We start from the raw sequence: 22,121 nt of genomic DNA on the forward strand, positions 1-22,121 counted from the left end.
ACCGGAGTGGTCGGTTAGTGATTATTCACAGCTGATTCATTGGATTTGGATGGTGAAATTTATTGAGCACCAACTGATCGAGCGAGCTATAATTTTTCACCAGATAAACCGGCCAAATCGCTTAACCACATTAACCAGCCAAATCGGTTGATCAAATCTACAGGCTCAGTCGGTTAACGGGTTGAACCCAGAGCTCATTAACCAGGTCCACTAATTTAACCAGTTAAACCGACCAAATTGCACAACAATAATGTCGATAATTTCAACATATGTTGCTACTCTGGATCCGCATTACTGAAAAATCGGATGTGTAGATTAATTTAAAACTAGTGAAAAATATTTCTTGCAAGTATCCTAAAAATAAACAGGAAGCATTATTTTGACGATTTTGAGCCAGCTTGAATGAGTGAGTGATTATGGAAGATGTGACGAGCGTGTCAATTCGTTGACCGTGATATTCACGTGCCTCCGTTATCACGGTACGATGATTGGGAGTATTTTATAACATGGAATCTTAAATTTTCCGATTTATTTTGTGATTTATTTTGATTTTTATTCGTAGATGTGTGTTTCATAGCATTATCAAGCTGAGGATGCGCTTCTGTTCACACACACAAGTGTGCGCCCATGGATGTGCGGCCGGCAGCGTGTGCCGCGGCAACAATACCGAGGTCAGCGTCCGAGAAGGGGTACAGCAGCGAGGGAGGGGAGGTGCCGATATTTAATTCGTAAACGAATAATAATAATTCACCCAGTCCAACAAAACAGCAATTTCCGTGGCGGCAAATCTAGATGAAATGGTGCACTCTGATCGGCCTAGCGCTATCGCTTATAATTCAAAAACTATGCGTCGGACGAGCTTCCGGAAAAGAAATTCTCCGTTGGATTTTAACGAGGTATCATGCTGGCTAGTCCGTGGGAGGCAATTTGGGGGCACCTTGTATATATGTTAAGTATTATTCAATGATTATGGTACGAATTTTATAAGGTTCAAAATATTGAGGGGATATACTCAAGATTATCCGCTAATAGCTCCTGAATCTTATGAATTGTTCTAACGGTTATTCTATGGGTTGGTTTCATGAGTTAGGTTAATGAGATGTAACATCATTACTTATTTGTGAAATATATTCTATGAATTCTGCTTTTACATTCCGATAAGGCTGTTCACATGCAAAATTGATGGATAATACGAGTTTCTGGAGATCTCTATATTTCAGCCTTTTTCTGATATCATACCTGCATTTCATTTTCGGTCACATCGTGGGTGAGGTTATTGTTCGAGCGGCAGAGAAGAAAAAAGATCCTCGAAGTAATTGGTCAGTATCCTCTACCTCAAACATCATTGGTTGATGCTGATGTGGAGGGGTTGAGTCTTTGGGGTGTTCAGCAACCTATTTGAACCCGTATCGCGTGAAAACTTGTATCCATTTTTCAAACGTTTTCACATCACGCAGAGTCGCGGGAAAATTGATACTTCTGCAGTCAAATTCGGAAATATAGCTACGATGATGATGTTTCCTCTCAGCGTTGGCGTTGACTTGGTGGAGGGCTGCAGTGATGAACCAGAGAAGATTTCTGTGAGTACCGAGTTTTATTATCTTGCTCATTGTAGATGTCTTTTACCTTAACATGTTTAAGAGTTTTTGAGTCGTTTAATTATTTGTGTTTATATGTTCAAAGAAGAAGTTTGCAAGTATTGAGAATTTTTCATTTCGATTTATTGTTCATTGTTCGTGACAGTGTTCTCGAATCATGGTTTTCGCTCTTTTTATTTGAAGTGTTTGTGTAGCATTTTAATTTAAATTTGGTTATTTATCCTTGTTTACAGTACCTGCTGAGGACTCTAGGGCTGCTCAGCATCGAGTCTATAAAAAAAAAAAACGAAGCCGCAGGGCCGATCATAAACGGCAAATGAATAGTTTTTTTTATCAGGCTGACGACCTCCAACTTTTCGGTGACGACGAGATAGATTTTTTCGGGATCAGGTGGCTGATCGAGAAGCGCTGGGGGCGACTCTGCCCCTTTGTGGATTGGGCTCATCCGGCGCGGCAATAGCCGGAGGGTCTCTGGGCGGCTTACAACCCTAATTACTAAATCTGAATAGCCCCTCAATGACTCTTTTTTTACTTGTTTCAAAATAAAAACAGAGTGCATAGAATATGCACCTGTTATATATCATATTTGATTGTATCTATGTATTAAAACTCATTTCCTCTCCAAATAGTTTGTAAGTTAGTTATAGATTATTTTCAGGTTTAGCTGCGAATTTTTTTGTTTTTCAATATAGCGACGTTTATCCTGGTTAAATAACGCTGGTAAAATTTGTTTCGATGTTTTGTCTTGATCTTTTTGTTTGGGGATTCTTCTGAGAAATTTTTAATGGCATTTTGATTTACTGAAACGCTTGCGCCATTCGTAATACCGTTTATTGTTTGTATTTCCACGTCTTGATTTTGATCTTGTGCTCGTCTAGTATCGTTCGATCTGTTACGCAAATTTAATAATAAGTTTGCGCCAGAATCCCAGATCATTTTGGTACATGATATTTAATTATTGCTGTTATTGTTGTCGTCGTCGTCGTCGTCGTTGTTGTTGTTGTTGTTATCGATGATATGTTACACGTGTATGCATAAAGGAAGGGAGTGTTGAGATATTTCGTATAACCGTATATTTTATTGTAATTCTTAGACGATTCACAGTTTCCGTGTAAAAAATGTGCATGCAGCGGGTCGCAAGCCGGTGTGTTTACCGATCCAAGGATAGTGAGTGGGGTGAGGTTGCGAAATTTATCAATATAGCTGTTCATTTGACTAAGCAAAAATCAAAAACCTGCACACCCGACCCCTAATCAGCGTGGGTCATGTGATGGGAAAAATCGGTCGACGAAACGCAGGTAGTGAGCAGCGTTTGACGGGGGAACAATCAAAATAGCAGCGCATCTGACCAAGCAATAATCAAAATGGCTGCCCATCTGACTGGCAAAAAATTTAATTGTCAAACTGTCCGTCGATAAAATTGGGCAAAAATACAGTTTGCGCCATCTATGTTAACAGCCAGGAACAATATCGCGGGTATGGCTTACCCTCGCGGTAGTAACATATCGATTGTCGGTAAGGTAGGAATCAAGATCGGCCGATTCTGGATCATACTGTGGTCCAGAACCGGCCTATCCTACCTACTGACCAGGTTCATTTTCGTAGGGAAATTATTACTGTGAGACTACACATCAAATCACACGATGGGTATCGTGTATGACAGATCAACCAATAAGAGGCATATTTGTAAGTCAACAATCAAACTACTCATCGAACCATTCCTCGACTGTTGATACGTCAGAAAGTGGAGTTTCTTGTAGCTCTGGATCACAAGCTCACACCTTTTGGATAAAAAATTTTCGACGAATAAACCTGCGATTCTGCTGTTTCGTTGTCCACCAAGTACCGTCGAAGAGCGAATCTTAAGCATTTGAACACTTTTCCTCTCGGACAAATCAATCGGGCACTGAGAAGTCGATTTTATAGCTTATTCGTCTGGACTAATATGCATAAATCTAGATGCTGAACGGTGATTGGAATCTCATCGTTTCGGTTGAAAGTTGATAATGCGTACGATTTGTACGCATGTATGCGTACATGCGTGCATGTACAGTGATGACATGAGATTCCAATTACCGTTCAGCATCAGGATTTATGCATATTAGTCCAGACGAATAAGCTATAAAATAGACTGACTTCTATTCTGGAATTACGTAGGCCAGCCGATTTTTTTATAGGTTCATTAAAGACGGACGACCATGTTTTCACCAATGCTTCAAAAAGTTAGGTCCGGGTTTGTTCGTAACGATTGTTTAACTTTTGAGACCCCACATTTTGTTAAATAACGTCTTTTTTATGGGTCATACACGAAAACTGTCCATACAAAAGTTGTTCGTCTCATCATTCTCGATAAAAGAAGCTGTCGTGAGATCAATTTCCTCTATTTGTTTCGTTGCAAAATGCAGAATGCCGTGGATAAAAAAAAATTTCACATTTCTTGTTATAAATTTATGAATAAACGACGTGTGGCTTTGATACTTATGGAACAGGTAACATGAAGTGTCTTCAAAATTATCGTGCAAATCTTTTTTGGTTGTGTTATATGGTTGAGCAACTATCCGCGACAAGCCAAAATCCGTATATCGTCTGCCCTTTGTTATGTGATTGGCCCACAGGTTGCCAAAAAATCATGGAGTCAGTTCGTTACTTGTACTTTCCACAAATGAAAAGAAAAACATCCTTTTTTACTCGAAAATCACAATTTTTGGGCCACTTGAAATTTTTTGCTGTTAAACAAATAGAGATATCTCCGAGAATATTCATATCATTGTGAATATTATGATGGATTGCACTTGCTCTTCATTTTATGAGGAATTAAAAAAAGAAAAACATGAATATCTTGATTAGAACCGGAGATAACGGTGTTTAAGTGTTATTTTGTTTATTGTTGTTGTAAATAATATTGAGGGGGAAAAAAAATATCAGCTATCTCTCAACACCCCAAGACATCACCGTGAATTTTTTCAGATCTTTAGGTACGTTGTATCTAGTAAAAAAAAATTGCTGAACGTACGTCGAGTGGCGTTAGTCGGAGGAATGATGCCGGGCGGCGTGGTGGGGGGCTCGAGGCTTCGCGCGCCCGCGCGCCCGGGTGTTCTCACCACTCAATCAACAACTCAATAACTCCGTTCATAATTATCGTACAACATTTTTTTTTTTTTTTGGAACTACGCTATTTTCTTCTCAACAATTTGAATCTGTAATTAGATTTTTGATATTTATAATATTTTTTTTTCTTTTGGATTTTAGTCATATTCTTAGGAAATATTGCTGTGAATAACTTTAGACATATAATATCTGTGAATTTTAAGATGAAATGAAATTAAAAACAAACTCAATTACGGTGGTGGGAGTATGTATACTGTAACGGGTGGGGTTCATCTCAAGCCGGAGCCTATGTGATAAACCCGTTATTAGTGAGTTTTTTGTCAATTGTAATATAATTGTAAGGAACCACCTCTGATGGGTAAAAGCAGGATCAGCTTATCAGACCCCAAAAACTCTGGATTGTTGATACGGACTTAGGTATCACCAAAGCCGCCTTGGAATGTGAACAAGCGCCTCCGCCCGTTGCTCCTTCAGCAAGACAAGGGCTTCTTCGGCCGTTGCTTTCAGTTAGAGACAAGTGAGAGAGGCGTATGTCACCTACTTGGAGATACGGGCTAATCAGTACTTCCTTCTAATTGCGAACTCGGAGTAAACAGAGTCGCCTGCCTACGTTATGTTATGGGTTATCAACCCAAAACCCCCGATGATCTAGCTGTACGGACTTAGGTATCCCCAAGGCCGCCTTGAATATGTGAACAAGCGCCTGTGCCCGTTGCTCCCTTAGAAAGACAAGGGCCTCTTCGGCCGTTCCTTCAACTGGAGACAAGTGAAAGCAAGCCTGTGTCACCTAGTCGGAGATACGGGTTTCCCAGTGCTCCCTTCTAATCGCGATCTCGAAGTGAAGAGAGTCGCTTGCCTATGTTGTGTTATGGACTATTGACTTATAACATCGCCAACCTTTCAGACCAGGGAATTCCTTGGCTGACTGTTGTTTTTCACTTCCCTCCCTTTTTTTGATTTAAAGTTATAGGTTCGAGAAATGCGTTGACAACGAGACAGACGAGTGCATGTGTAAATATAACATATGTTTAATCGCGAATAATCAAGGTACAATACTCTTTGTTAGTAGACAAATTGAAGACTTACAAAAATATAACCGTAGTGAACAAAATTAAAAATAAAATTAACGAAATAATAATTATTTAATAGAATTTATCGGTTCTGCTCCTAACTTCCCTACAGCTCAAATGTTAACTACTCCGCCCAACTTAATATTCATCTAGAAGTCCCGCGCTATCGTGGACTCTAGTATTCCATTTCTTTACTAAAATTTGGAATAATCTCTATGCTTGAATTTCTTTTCCTATCCTCGTAAATCTTAGTCCGATAACGCTCTCTAGACGAGAAACGCTTCGTTATAAAATTGACGCAGCTCGGCACTTTGCCGGACAACTGGTCCCCTAACTGTGACTACCCTTTTTCACCGTGACGCAGTTTGGCGCTTTGCCCCCGTCAAAACATAAAAAAATCTGTCGCTATAGCTTTATTTTATCGCTGTCTCAAAATAACTGACCCTCAATTCCTCATAAAAAATTTAAAACTCGTTGAAACAACTCTTGCTACGAATGGCTACCCTCTAAAACTCATAAATAATATAAGAAAGTATAGAGTAGATAAAATGTACAACTCCATCGATTGGAAAACAGACTATAACAATCCAACAAATGATAATGACAAGCAAAAAAAACACCACTTCTGTACCATACATTGAAGGCTTGTCCAGCCAAATTAAAAAAATTTTGGAAATTGAGGGCATCGATATTACTTTTAGAATTGATAAAACTACCAAAGGTTTATTTTCTCACCTCAAATCTGTAACTCCTAACCTGGATAAAATTAACTCTGTGTATGAAATACAATGTTCGGACTGTAGCAAAAGTTATATTGGACAAACGTCACAACATTTAAAGAATAGAATTTCTGGCCATCGTTCAAACATCAAATTCCATGAAACAGATAGATGCGCTCTAGCTGCACACACTTTGAATCTAGGACATCATTTTGATTTCAACAATTCTATAACTTTGGCTACAGAACCACATGCGTATAAACATTAACATCAAATAATTGATCCATATTTATAAGAACAAAAACAATACGGTGAACAAGCGCACAGATATTCAACAACTTAGTCATCTGTACTCTAATATTCTGTAGTTTCAAAAATTGGCGCCATGATTACGCTGAATCAGTTTCAAATCCATAATTTCCTAACATAGATCAACATCGCACCTCATTACCATAGGTCCTTGATCGATTTCCGCTAATAATCACTTCCGTCCAAAATGCCGCACTGATAGCACCTAAGCAGGCACCGGTTGTCAATTTTGTGAGTAACCCGTTCTACATCTTGTTTGATCTTTACTTAATTTGAACTTTCTCACGTCTATTTACACTTTAATCTTTTAATTTTACAAACTTAACTTATAATTGTACTATATATGTAAACCACAAATATTTCACACATAACCTCAAAGAAAAGTCACTTCACCATGTGACATTTTCTAGTTTCAATGAACGATAATGAAAAACAGCAACTATTCCTAATAATATAGCTTCTTTTAGATGAATAAGAATGTCCTCTTAAACATTCTTGTATATATATATATATTATAGCCTGAAGATGGTCGGCGGGGCCCAGCCGAAACGTCGAAAATATGTGGTTTCCTAACCAAATAAATTAATTACAATATCGACCGGAATTCAACTAAACATGATTTAATATACTTTCCTGGTCACGAATACTTCGCAAATATATATTTCTATACACAATTTCGAGCGAAAAAAAAGAAGCAACGATATTTATGGTCACATTTTCACCATTATTTTATGTATTGTAACATTAAATATAATTAACGCTTGAATGAGTTTCATTTTTCCTAACATTACCCCACGTATTTACAATTTTTTTTTTTTAATTTTGGACGAGTCTAATGTATAAATATATATATACATATATTATATGTATTATTATATATATGTGTGTATATATATATATATATATATATATTGTGACGTGGATTTTTCCCGCTCCTCGGTCACTCGGAGAAAATGACCAAGAACTTACCGCGTGCACAATAAATCGGCGTCCGCGAGGTATCCTGGACCTAAAACAATATGGCAAAATTTGTTGGGCGCCTGGCGTGACCAACACGCCTCGAAATCGGTAATGCGATATACCGCGACCATATACTCGGCAGCTCGGTACCGCGTAGAGGGAAGGAGTAATTTTTGGGTAGAGAGAGATACGAAAGACGTACGCCAACACGTTATTTTACAAAGCACTGATAAAATCGACCAATATATTTTCTGTGGATGATAATACTAACAAAAAAAAATATAAATAAAAATAATTATTCAAACGATGCTCACTGCGACTCAAAATACCACGAGAAGTTATAATTCGTAATTCGCTATTCGCGACTCATACTCAACTACTTACCCACACAGCACAATATGTTTCAGAAATGTTTCAGAAATGTCTTATCAGAAACATGTTATATTCCATTGCAACATTTTAGAAATATGTCAGAAATATATAGCTGACATATGTCAAAAATATGTCAGAAACATTTTGGTAATATGTCAGAAAAATTTCCGCGATATATTTCAGAAATTTTTCAGCCATATATATGAAAATGGTGACTGATATATTGCTGAAACATTTCCGAAAGATATAGTGAAAATATTTCTGATATATTCCACAATACATTTCAAAAATCTTTCAGGTAATAAAGAAAGTCCTGAATCTGAGTAAAATGATTAATTATATAGGTATCTTATAAAGTTATTTATTTTCAAATACATTATAAAATCGTACAGACACATGTCCATATTAAGTCGTGAATCGAAGGCTTCTTTTGAAATATACATGAAAGTAAGTATAGTCTTTTTCTCAATATAAACTTATCGTTATATTATTATAATTATATTATTTTGGGAACAATAATGCATATGAAAATATAGGATATAATAATTAAGCTGATACAGGGCAGTCTTTTGCTCTACACAATATTTACGAAGAAATGTTACGTTTTGTCATATACTTTCAATCCGCACGTTGTTCTTGTTGTACTTGTTCTTGTTGTTCTTGTTCTGGTTCAATCACTCCCAGTTTGGCGCTGTACAAAAAAAAAAAATCCCAGGTTTGAATTATACCCTTCAACATATGCTTAGGTAGTCGTTCACAGTAAAGAAGATTTTTTATTTGTCGTACGTTTCTCTGTCGAATCTCAATTTGGCTCCAGCGAGCCAGGAGCTTATAATTTTTATGGCGAGATCTTCATCAGATTCAGCCCTATGCATCTTTGCAGCTTCTGGAGAAAATAATAATTTTCAGTTAAGAGCTATATTTTTTTGAAACAATTATATTATTCCAACATATAGCGCAAATACTCACTGAGGATGGTTCTCAAAAAATATGTCGGTCTCAGCGATTTCTTTTTTTTTTTTTGCCATCCATACTGTACTCTTTGGCAACGGAATTACTGAGGCAGCGTTTCAAGGCATTGAATAAAAAATCATGGGTGTCTTTTCCACCAAGAGTTTTCATAAAGTGTACCTAAAAACATATATTGAGAAAATATAGTAAATTATTTCATACCACATATTATAGTGCTTGTAAATTATGCACTAGTCAAAAAAATATTGCAAGCCAAATAGAAAAATCACAACAATTCCCATTGTCACCTTACATTTTCACTATAGGATTCCCTCACCATTTAGATTAGCAACCAGTATATAAATTTATACAGTTAAAATGTTTTCAAATGAATTGTATTAATGCGTGTAGATAGGTAAATCAGGACAAAATAGAACATAATAAGAGTTATAATTGCGTGCTATTAATTTAGTATAATATGAGTGGAGAATTTAGTTTGTCGAGGGGCAATATATGTAATCATTATTTTGATCAGTATGTGATTAACCAGAATAAAGCTCTTGCAGATTATACAGGGTCTCTAGTCTAACCTAAAACAGAAATTTCCTGAAATTTTCAGAAGTATAAAAAACTTCTCTAATTTGTTTGATAATTATAGCCGTAAAACTTTGTTCAAAAATATTTCAATCCCAATTTACTTTGTTACAAATTTTTATTCATGTGAGCCTCAGTATGTATCAACAATTATTGCTGTGTACAAATGATTATTACTCGCGCACTGTACAAAATATGCAGCATAGTTGCTGTTTTTCACAATGTAGGTATATATTCCGGTTAAATTCCCTGACTACCCCGATTTCATTGATTTTCGGGTTAAGTAGAAACCCTGTATCTGTATATCCGATGCAGATGACCGAATTAATTGGATTAATTAGGATTCAGGATTTAATCAATATTCTTGTTCAATCAAATATTCTTTATACTCCCAATCTGTAATACTTCTCAAATGAAAGTCTTGGTGCCTTCTGAATCTTTTCATTGAATAGAACAATCCAATAAATGATATAATCTATACTGTAGAATTATAGGTCTGGAATATTGAATACAGGTTTATATAGTGAGGGGCTTAATGTAGAAAGAGTATCAAAATATAGAAAAAGGACGTTTTTGTCTATCACGTATATCCTTTTTGCACCAACCCCCTCAATTATAGTCAGCCTCAGAATCAAGGTATGCAAAATATTTCCTGGAATAAGTACTTGTTCAAACATCTATAGCAATAACATACAATACTGTAACGGTCAGCCGAGTATGACCATTACACACAACCAGCTGTATCTCATGATCACCCACACCAGCGAGCGGCGTGAGGACAGCACGACGGACCAGAACCGAACGGCGGGAATAATCCCTAGACAATAGGCCTGACAGGTATAAAACTGAGCACGAACGACGACCCAGTGTTCAGACCTATAGCAAAGCGCACAGCTGTTGCACCCAATATTTAACTTCTTCGAGCAATTGAGGCAAAGCGCCCAATTGACTCTATTGAGATTATTAAATACTCTTCGATTACAAGTTCAGACCTGTAGCAAAGCGCACAGCTGTTCCACTTATCACTCATTCTTCGAGCACTGAAGCAAAACGCTCAGCTGACTCTCTTTAACTTCAAACTTTAACTCTGTGAAATTTCACTGTTCTCTCTAGGAGACATAAATTATCAGAAACCAAATCTTGAGTTTAGAACTAAAGCAGTCTACTCAATCTACTTTCAACCAACCAAATCTTCGAATATTGAAATCCAAACCGAAAACTTATAACGACCTTCGCATACTCAACTCTAAACTTAACTCTTTTAAACTCTCGTACGGCATACTGATTGACCGCAGCCTATAAAACTTGAGTTCTTATTCCTTCATTTTTCTTTTGTTTGTTAATATTCTTTGTATTTAGATTTAATTCTTTTCAATCGCTTTTAGCAGCGATTGTACTCTTAGTTATTTTCAGTTGTTTCTTCTCTGTTAACATTACTATTTTCTTTACTCCTCTTTTGTTAAACCATTTTGTTTATTGTAAATATAACTTGAAGAATTCTTTCGTAACTACATCTACTGCATCCTTGTCTGATAAACCAAATTGTTGAGGCCAATCAATTGGGTATACTATAGGCAGGGAACAGCTTTGGATAAACAGTCAGTTTGACAGTACTGGGTAAAACCTGTGTCCGGCTCTCCCTGGTGGTGATCCCAAGTCCGAGGGACAGCCACGGTTCGCGCCTTGGTCTGGGATAAATCAACATCATCATAAATTCGCGATTAAAACGAACGGCTTTGGTACGCAGGTACTTAAGTCCGATCTCAGGAAAGCAGGGATGGTAATCTGTTTACCTGATTCCGTAACTAACGATAGTGCACCTCTGGTATTCTGCCCGAGTCTGCAAGACACGTAGCTTCGGCCTAAAAAACCCAAGTCTATTGCAAGGTGGTTCTGGCAGGCGAATCCTGTCCGACTCCACGAACACTCTATAGCTAACATAGCCCAGATTTTCTTTAATTGGCAGACTCATTCTTTCTTTACCTACATGAGGAGAGCTCCGATTTACTAAATTCATTAATAACAACTTTCAACTCGAGCAAAGACACTCACAATAGCAGCGGTTACTTTAGTCCTTCGGACCCCATAACCGCGAAACGTTACAATTCATACAAGCCGTGCACAGACGATGTATTATAATTATAAAATCGCTTACTGTTGCACACAATTTTTCTTTTGAAACGCCATTATCTACCTTAACCTGAAATATGAAATAGTTTGTTTAGTCGTTGACTGTTGTACCTGCTGGATGTTAGCTAGGGAACGCCAAGCACTAGAATTTACCGTATTTATACGTATATTCTTCATTGCACTCAGATGGAGAATGGTTATGATAGTTTAAAATTCTCCATCATTAGTGGAAGATTATTGTATATTAAATAAACACTGTATGCTACATATTTGATCATATATACCATGAATTTAATTGCATACATTTCGCATTTGTCACTTTGATTTCAAATTAGCGAAATTCTATAGCCAATAATGTGCAAGACAATGGGTTGTATCAACTCATCAATTTTGGAATTTTACGATTAAAAAAGATTTCAACAAATTTCAAGAAACATCAGATTTCAGAAGGTTGCAAAAAAAGATTTTTGAAGATACAAAGAGATTTCAACGGACCTCAAATGATCTCAAATAATTTCAGGAGATTTCACAGAATTTAAAAAGGTTTTGAGGGTTTTCTAAAATTGATAAAAGATGAACGAAGTGGTGTACTAAATTTGATAAGGGATGAAACCCCTCAAAGCAGGTATTGCTGGCAATTTTTCAAACTATTTGGGCATTTTCGTTCCTGAAACACAATTATTTGTGCAGGACTAATTTTGTAAAACGAGTACAATTTCCAAATGATAACAGATTCTCTTACCACTCGTAATGCAAATTCCTTTTCTCGCAATTTATTATCGAATTCATCAAATTCTAGAAGAGTCCCCAATGGCAACATAGCTTCAAGTGCGTCTCCGTCCGCACCATGACCGTTATTTTGAGACCCTGGAAGGTGTAACTCCTTTGCTTTTAGTGAGTCTTCGATGAACTTGAGTCGATTTTCGACCTCTTGGGTCGTGTGGTAACTTTTGCTAATAGTGATTAGTAGCTCTGTATAGAAGTCTGAAACGAACAAATCGTATTTATATAAATTTGGGTGAACATATATTCGACTGGACAATATATGCAAATAAAATATAAATCTTTGACAGGGGACTCCACAATTTTATAGATTATGATAGTTTAAGTCTTAGAAAAGATATTTATGGTCTGTAATGGAAATATAGATATACGTAGGGAACCTTTTGCAACTAAGAAACTACAGAGAGACTGTGGAAAATCGAATCTACACAAAACTAATCTAACCTGTTCAATAATATAGGGTACCTGGAATACAGGGCTTGCTCTTTACAAAACAAATTTAATTGAAGAAGCTATTTAATTCGTAACATCATCTTAATTCAATGACCATCCACCTGCCATTGCTACGTCAACTATTCATTAGTAGATATACATTTACCTTCTAGAATAATAGTTTCTTTGTTTTCTTTGGCTGGACGCTGCATGCCTTTGTTACTCGCCAACCCCCTTCCTACAAGTATTAGATGTTTAGGAAAAAGTATTTACACAATTTTTCACACAAAAATGTAAGAGCGATGGATGAAATAAAACCATGGTTCACAGTCATACATCCTTACCAACTTGTGAATTCCCACTCTTGGATGGCAAATGATTTGTAACCTGCGCCTCAACATGATCAATTCTTCTTGCTTCTGTGATAGTAACAAAATCAACCGGTTTTATTGGCAAGTTCATCGTTTTTTCCCCATTTCCACATGTAGCTTTTTTCTTATTGTTGTTGGCTGCGTCTTCTGTCGGCTTAGGCACAGCCACTTCCTCATCCTCAGATGTGTCCGGAGAGATAGGCAATATTCGATGGCGCTTAGATCTCGACTTTTTCAAACTCTCTTCCGTTGCAAAATTCTCTAAATCGGAAGCATCCTGCATGAGCTTCAGTTTTTGTGTTGCGTCAGGATAATTATCTGTATGAAACCAAATAATAGACAATTAATATAATTAATACATTATTCACATCATATCTACATACATCACCATTAACACAAAATAGATTGCGTAATCATCATTGTATAATCAAACTATGAATTATATGTACGATGAGAACGTCTTTGAATTTACTATAAGGTAATCTAGAACCAAAAATCTGATACTGGATAATTTATGAAACTGACAATTCATTATGCTGATTCCATGATAGGAAACCTAAGAGTGATTCCAGTAGTATACCGTTTTGACTAAGCAGCTGCTTTACAATTACTTTTTGTGTCACAAATCTGATTAGGGGAGACTTCAGTCAAATTTTGGACAAAAATCGGTTTTTTAATTTTTACACGATTGAAAAAAGTCGTACAAAAAAATCCTTCGACAAATTTTTAGATAATGTTAGTATAGGCCTTGAAATAAAATTCCAACCTCCTGCGATGAAAATATATGCGCAAAAAACCGTTCGAAGATTTTGCCCACCGCTGCAAAAAATTCCTTGCGCATTAGATTTCATCGAATCATTTTGCCCTTCAGCAGAAATATTTTCACAATTAGGTATATTGTCCTGAAATTGGTGAAAGGAATTTGAGCTCCGGTGAATATTACTCATTTCCCAGCCTACCGTGCACCAAAAATTGTTGTAAATAAAAATTCAAACTGTTTAAGTAATAGCCTAAATGACTTGAAAAACTCTAATCAAAAATTTCTCCAACCAATTTTTAGTCTATGGTAGAAAGTGTATCGACAACCAACTTCAACCTTCTACGATGAAGCCTAATGAGCAAGGAATGTTTCGAGGAATCTTGGAAAAAATGCATAACTGTCAAATTACTTGACCTATATTGAGCAGAAACTTATACCAGATTCTAGTTTTAGGATTGCTATGTAAATAAACGGTCCAAATTTCAATCAAATTGATCAAAAAATGTGAGACTTTCTTATTTTACCGAAGTCTCCCCTTAATGTAGTTCATACTTAACAGCTGGGCAAACTCATAATCAAAGATAAAATTATCAGATTTATAATTTCAGATCAACCAATATGTAAAAAGGATCACAATGTACAAATTATTTTTAGTAAATGATTATTTTTTATTATCGTTTACTTTGCATGCTAAAATTAGTGTGATGACGGACATGCACTAAAAAATATGATTGTAGACAACAGTTGTTCCTAACGTTACCTTTGATCAGAATAGTAAATACCTGCACTTCCGAGTATGGCCAACACCTTCAACAGCTCCCACTTGTCCTTGACCGGGGTCTCCATATTCACCACCGCCCTACACATTTTTATCGGATCCTCATAAGGAGGCCAATAAGCTGTCTTATCATCATCGGTCAACCAGCTAAACGGAATCACGTGCAGACCATCATGAAACTCGACTATATTGAAATTCATGATTCTTCGGCGTATTGAAAACGATCTAAAATAAGAAATTGTTGCAGTGAAGTCACGATATAGATATACAGTTTGCAGGGTATAAATTGATATGAATTTAGAACATCTCTAGCCACACGGCCAGAAATATTTAAAAATATTTTGTACAGAGAATATACAAAGCAAATTAATATTGTTTAGTATTAGCTGGTCTTAGAAAATTCAACTGAAGATCGTGGTTAATAAGAAAAGCTGGTGCATTCATTTCAAGAAATCAATAATTTCTAAACTAACTGAAATTTCATGTACATAAAAATGCATGTGAATAACATGTTGCTTACAAAATGTGCAGTTTGTTCTGCTCAGAGATTACTAGCTGTGTGAAGTACTGGAAACATAGCTATTTCTTCATTACGAGATGTTACAAAATCCAAAGGTATCTTCATCAGCTTGAGACATATATTAGCGCATGGCCATGACTTGAGGTTAGCATCTTTCTTTACAGTTTGGATGTCAAATGTCTTGGATTCACAAGGTAGTGAATATACATTTTCAAATCGAACCAGTTCGTAACCGATAACATATGATGTGTTTTTGTACTTTACGAAATTTACACATTTTACCATTGTTCCGTCTTTAAGCATGCAACAATCATTTGTAGAATTATTACAATTAATGGAATAAGAATTCTAACGCAGAACCTTATACTGTTTGCATTTTTTTGAATCACCAATTAAGGAAGTTCATCTGGTACCGAGTTAGTCAAAAGAAAAATTATTACGGCTAGCGTAGTCCCTTCGATAAGTTTGGCAACGCTGCAACCAGGCGCGACGCCCGACGGCGGCGACGCCCGACGGCGTACCGCAGCCGCAGCCATGTGTTAGTATTTTTCTCTTGCTTCTATGCTTTGCACGTTAATCTCTTAAACAATGGAAGAAAATTCGAAGAAGAAAGCGTTTTTCTGGAAAGGAAAACGGGTCACTGAAAAAGTGTACAATTCACGATTGCGACTTATGAAAGTGGGAGAAAATTTGAAGAGCGTTAAAGGATGCAGGAAAGAAAAAGTTAACCTCAAAGAAAGCGCAACAGAATCGGATAACCTCGAAGGCCGACGTATTATGCACTTGAAAACTGTGTCTAAACATCTTTTCTGCAAATGTCACAAATGTGATGCAGTGGTTCCTCTGAGCAACATAGTCGATGAAACGCGAATCAGATTAGCGTCGATATTCACGGTTCAATGTGAAAATTGCCGAGGAAAAATCAGATTTGCCACTGATAAAACACACGAAGTTGAAAAACAGAGTACACGAGCCAAAACGAGTAAACATTACGATGTCAATACCAGAGCAGCAATGGGTAAGATGATATATGATCTTCAAAAAAAGTAACACATATTACGATATCAATCGTCGTCAGTAAGAAAATTCAATTATTTATTCTAGGAGCTCTGAATGGTGGTATGGACAACACGCATATCAACAAAATACTGGCTTCATTGAATATTCCTCCACTTCATGTGAATTGTTATAAGACGCATGAAATAGAAGTAGGCACTGCGGCAGAAGAAATGGCTCGAGAAGGCTGCATCGCAGCAACTCTCATGGAGCGAGAACTGACCATTCAGAATGTCGACAAATCAAAAAATCTTTTGTAAGTTTCCAATGTCAGTGTGCTTTGGGTTTGCGAAGCTGTTACGGGGTATATTGCGTAGGCTCCGATTAGCGGTAATCGGAGCTTACTCCACGCCCAGCCAAGGTGTTATTTGGCTATTGTAGGGTCCGTTCACGTCGACTATACACTCGCGTGCTACTACTCCCAATGCAGGAAGTAAATGGAATAGAAAGGGATCAGTATTAAGGGAAGGTAAACGATTCAAAGTATATGGTTGTTTATTAGTGGTCAATGCAACGGAGTCGGTGAAGGGAAAAAGGTATGGTCTTGGTTTAGAGGGATAGGTGTCTTGCTTGAGCGCTGGGATGGATCTGCCTGGTTTTGCCGGATGTAGCAGGCAAACTAGCCGCGAGTTACAGGAGAACCTGCTGACTCGCGAACGATAAGGGTAGACTACAGAGCGTAAGGTAACTAAGAGCGTGGGAAAGGAGTATGAAGTCTGGAGGACGTAACAAAGCTATCAAAAATATTTGAGAAAATGTCAGGATAAAAGATTTTGTAAAGTCTGAAAATTTTTATGAAATAGAGCATTATGGGGAATTTTGTGGAAGCACTCGACAAGTTTGAATTTAGTGTCGGGTTCGATTAGAAAATGAACAGTCAAGTTTCATGCGTGCATTAACTTCGTATGATAAACTACGTCGTTAGAATTCTTGAATCAATATTTATAGAAAAACAAATTGTACATTTGACATTGTTTATATCAATGTCATAATAGTTATTAGGTATATACCACGAAAAATTGTAATTATAAACATTTTGTAATCATTTTCATAATTTCTCAAAAATTTTTTTTTGTGGAAATTAAATTTCTTAGGCTTTTTAAATTCGGAATTCTTCTAAATTCATAAATTTAATTGTTTTATTATTATCAAACTAAATAATTGAAATAAACATTAAATTAAAATATAAGTTTTTGTAATTAAATGGTAATAACTATCATCATCATTTGAAATGGAAATAAAAAATATAATGGAAATGGAACGAATTAATATTTTGATGCAAATAAAACTCGTGAATAAATTTGAAAGGATTCTTGTACAGGCCGTCCCACCTCACTACGAATTTCCTATTTCCAACTTCATGCGAAAAAAATCCAAGAAACTTTACGGACATTCAACCAGATAATATAGTACGTATTGCGGCTTCGTTCGATATGGGATGGACAACTAGAGGCACTGGACGTAACTACGACAGTCTTACGGGATCTGAGGCTCTCGTCGGATTTTTTACAAAGAAAGTCCTTACGTACATTTCTAAAAATAGAAAATGCCGAAAATGTGATCGAGGACACGACTCTAGCGATCATGACTGGAGACTGAATTTTGAAGGTTCTGCTAATGCAATGGAGTCCGCAGCTACTGCGCATCTAGCAACCCAAAATTCGATTTTCGACACGTGTCACGTTCAATTAGGCATCATGATCGGAGATAACGATAGTAGCGCGATAGGATCAGTACGAGCGGCTAGTCATCATGAAGTTATCAAACATTCTGATAAAAATCACACAAGCAAAGGGGTAGTAAATGAACTCTACAAAATAAAAAAAAATCACAAAGAGCTCACTGCTGGTGCAATAAAATATCTCCAACGCTGCTTTAATTATTGCGTAGCTCAAAATATCGGTGATCCTGTCGAAATGGGCAAAGGAATAAGAAACATTCCATCCCATTGTTTCAATAACCATGACAATTGCGGAACATGGTGCGGCTATCATGCCAACCCGGAATCGTACAGACATTCCGCGATAGGGGACGGATTTGTGAGCGAACAATTATTTGATGCGTTAAGCTGTATTTTCGACGTTGTAGCGTCTAGAGCGGAGAGATTCGCAGCAGGAGTTTCGAGTAACGTCAACGAAAGCCTAAGCGCGACGATTGCTAGTAAAGCACCAAAAATGCGCTTCTATGGTTCAACAGCTTCCAGCGATGCTCGGCTAGCATGCGCGATCAATAAAAAAAATAGCGGGGAACAGTATGTACATAAAATGGCGGAAAAATTATCTTTCTCACCCGCGAAATATACGGAAACGTATGGTCTGAAAGTGGATTCGAACGCGAGCAAAAGGTATTTAAGATCATGTTCCCAAGAGTTCAAAAAAAGACGTTTATTTTTGAAAGCAAAAAAAACAGATTTGCGACACAAGAAGGAACGCTCGGAAGGATCTTAAACATACCAATCAGACATGGGATTATTGAACGCTGATATGCCTCCGATTATTGAAATTGAGAATGATTCTTCATCGCGTATATTGGTGTTTTTTGATTTAGAAACTGGTGGTTTTTCTAAAACAGCCGATATTTTGCAAATAGCTGCTAAACACGGAAGTTCGTATTTTTCAATTTACGTAACGCCTACCCAGAAAATTGATGAAAAAGCAAGCAATATAACTGGATTACGGACAGTCGCAGGGCAGCTGCATTATCATGGAAAAGAAGTTATATCGATTGGTCTCCAATATGCATTGTTGAAATTTTACAATTTTTTGGTAGAATTGAAAAAGAAATGCGTGTTAGTTGCACATAACTGCACATTTGATCGTCCGAGGCTCATAGAGGCTATAAAAAGAAGTTTGCTGATTCAACACTTTGCAGCAGTGATATTTAGCTTCTCGGATTCGTTGCCCATTATCAAAAAAATCACGAAGCTAACCGGAAAAGGGGAGAATAAATTAGAAAAACTCGCTGAAAATCTCGAAATATCAACGTCTAATGCTCACAACGCTACCGATGACGTTGCGATGCTCTAGCAAGTGATCATGAAACTTGGTATTTCTGATGAAACATTCTTTGAAAATACACTAACGTGGGATGACGCAGGAAAAAAACAACAATTCGACGAGGAGTTGCCAAAAGCTTTAAAAAATCTTGATGGTTTAAAAACCTGTACATCACTTGCAACGCGCAAAAAAATCGTCGCTGCGGGGATAAGTTACGATCTGATATTACAAGTGCACCAAAAAAATAAATTAATGGGCGTGTTGAACCTTTTTGGTGAGGATGAAAATGGCAATATTGAAGTCAGTAAATCTGGAAGCGTTTCCAAGAAAATCCGCGGTTTTTTGGAAAACAAAATTTCGCAATTATGATTTTTTTCCAAAGATGAAAAACCAAAAATATTCCGAAACAAAATTTCAGTTCCTACTTTTTAGATTTAAGATTCTATACGCTTTGTTATTCAAATGGAAAATTATATTGTGATAGAATTTAATTGCAAAAATATATGTTTTCAATCTAATTTTTATATGTGTTATCATTTTGTATATCCTTTTTTTTTAACAACACAATGGTGTTATTTGCGATTCATTGATTTGACACAAGTGTACTGCATATTGCGTCGTTTGGAAAGTACCGCAGTGGTCATTTCAAAAAGCGCGCGGTTGCAACGTTGCCGGTTTCATATGCGGCCATAGTAAAATGGAGGTTAACCTCCAAAAAATTAGCACTTCGCGAGACAAATTAATTTATTCTGAAGTTCGTAAGTATCCAATGGATTTTAGAAAGCAGTCTAAATGTTCTTTACATATTTTTTTATCTATTACAAAAGTTTGGTTCGAAACTGTCTGTCAATGATTGTAAATTTCACGTTTATAGGCGAAAAAAACAAGACTATCCATAAGAGGCCATGTTAATTCAGACAATTTTTATTTATTAATTGCTCGCGAACAAGATATCCGGAGAGATTGAAATTTAAACAGGTGACTTTTTACATACTTTCAAGTTGACTCGAATTTTTTCATCGAAATCTATCTGTTAATTCGATCATCAGATAAACTCCCTTAAAGGACCTTCGAAGTGACGTTTGTGAAAACCAACATTTATATGCACGTCTTCGTCCGTCGTATCAGTGGTAGATATATAATCGTATTCGGCAAGTCTCCGAGCTATCTGCTGAAGCGGTCTTTCGCCTTTCCGAGTCATTTTTATAATCGTAGACATATGATTTTCGAATCTAAAAGCGCTGAACTCATCTAGGGGACCAAATTTTCTGATGTCCTCAGCAAGATGTAGTAAATTATGAACATTATGGGACATATCCTTAAGTCCATATATATTTCCAAAAGACTCAACAAAATATTGTAAAAATTCTTCTGCATACTTTATATTTGAAGGATTTTTTGCCAGAATCGGACTGATCAGAATTGTTATCGCCACATGCAGAACTAAAAAATGCTCGTATAAGTTTTTCTTCAATACATTTTTTAAAACTATGGGACCTAAGTACAGAAGAAATTGACGGTACTCTGTCGCTTTCCACAACTTGACAAATTTGAATGACCTTGGTTTTCGCACAAAATCCGATGAAACCCACTTTCTCAGCCTAATTAATGCACGAGAGATTTTTTTTATGTCGTAGGCGGATAGCCTCACGCTAAGAGGCCCACATATCCAGAGCAAAAGCAATTTTTTGACAATCCCTAAGCATATTAGGTGCATGTAGTCTAGTGGAACATTTGTAACCAATTCTAAGTGAGGTATTCTAGAAAGATTTGTCGTTCCAATTTGATAGTCGTCCTGATAAATATAATTTCTAAAATTTTCATCGGTTCTTAGAGTTATATTTTCACCTGCTGATGGAAAACACATGGTATGTTCTAAATATTCTCCTTCAATATTGCATTTTGTACAACTGTTGTACCCATTAAAATTTTTGACTTGTAAAATGAATGCTTTAGCAGGTGCGTCGCATATCAAGGCTTGAATTCTGACATCAAACTGTTGATTATCAAATAGAAGACCATTATTGATTGAAGTCACTGCTTCGTTAATGAACATGTCAAGAAACTCGTTAGCATTGTTAGGCTTTCCTTCTCCGAAAAAGGCCCCAACAACGTAAACTTTTTTCAAAATATCATCCGAACACAAAATTGGCCGAAGACTATATTGTGACGATTTGCCAACAGGAGCGCCATCAACGTTTATCATCAAGTTAATATTCCCAATATTGTGTGCAGCTTGCGTTCGATGCTTGACAATAGATTTGACTGCTTTTTCCAGTCCATTATGCCAATATTGGCCACCAGCGATACAGTGAACATCTGTAGACCGAGGAGTTTTGAGAAGTGCTCTGTAATCTTTTGGCAATTTTGCGTTCGTATGTTTTCTCAAGATACCTAACAACGCGTTAACAGAACCTCTCGAAGGTCTATGAACTGCTATCCATTGGTGGAAATCGCCAACCAGTGAATTATTGTTATTTGATAATTCCTGAGAACTTCCTGAACAATTTGCAAGATTTGAATCATTCGAATGATTTAAATCATGGGCTTCTGTAATATTTGCAATACTAGGTGTATTTTTATCGACATGCTCATCTACATTCGTTTCAACGTC

General features: G+C 36.6%; 1 protein-coding gene across 2 annotated transcripts in view; it reads left to right on the forward strand.

The window, feature by feature from the left end:
* Positions 1-22,121, forward strand: part of LOC107217405 (regulating synaptic membrane exocytosis protein 1) — a 1,749,170-nt gene that overhangs the window by 629,897 nt on the left and 1,097,152 nt on the right. The window lies entirely within an intron of this gene.

Source organism: Neodiprion lecontei, chromosome 7 (assembly GCF_021901455.1).
Source record: "Neodiprion lecontei isolate iyNeoLeco1 chromosome 7, iyNeoLeco1.1, whole genome shotgun sequence".
In the NCBI taxonomy this organism is placed as follows: Eukaryota; Metazoa; Arthropoda; class Insecta; order Hymenoptera; family Diprionidae; genus Neodiprion; species Neodiprion lecontei.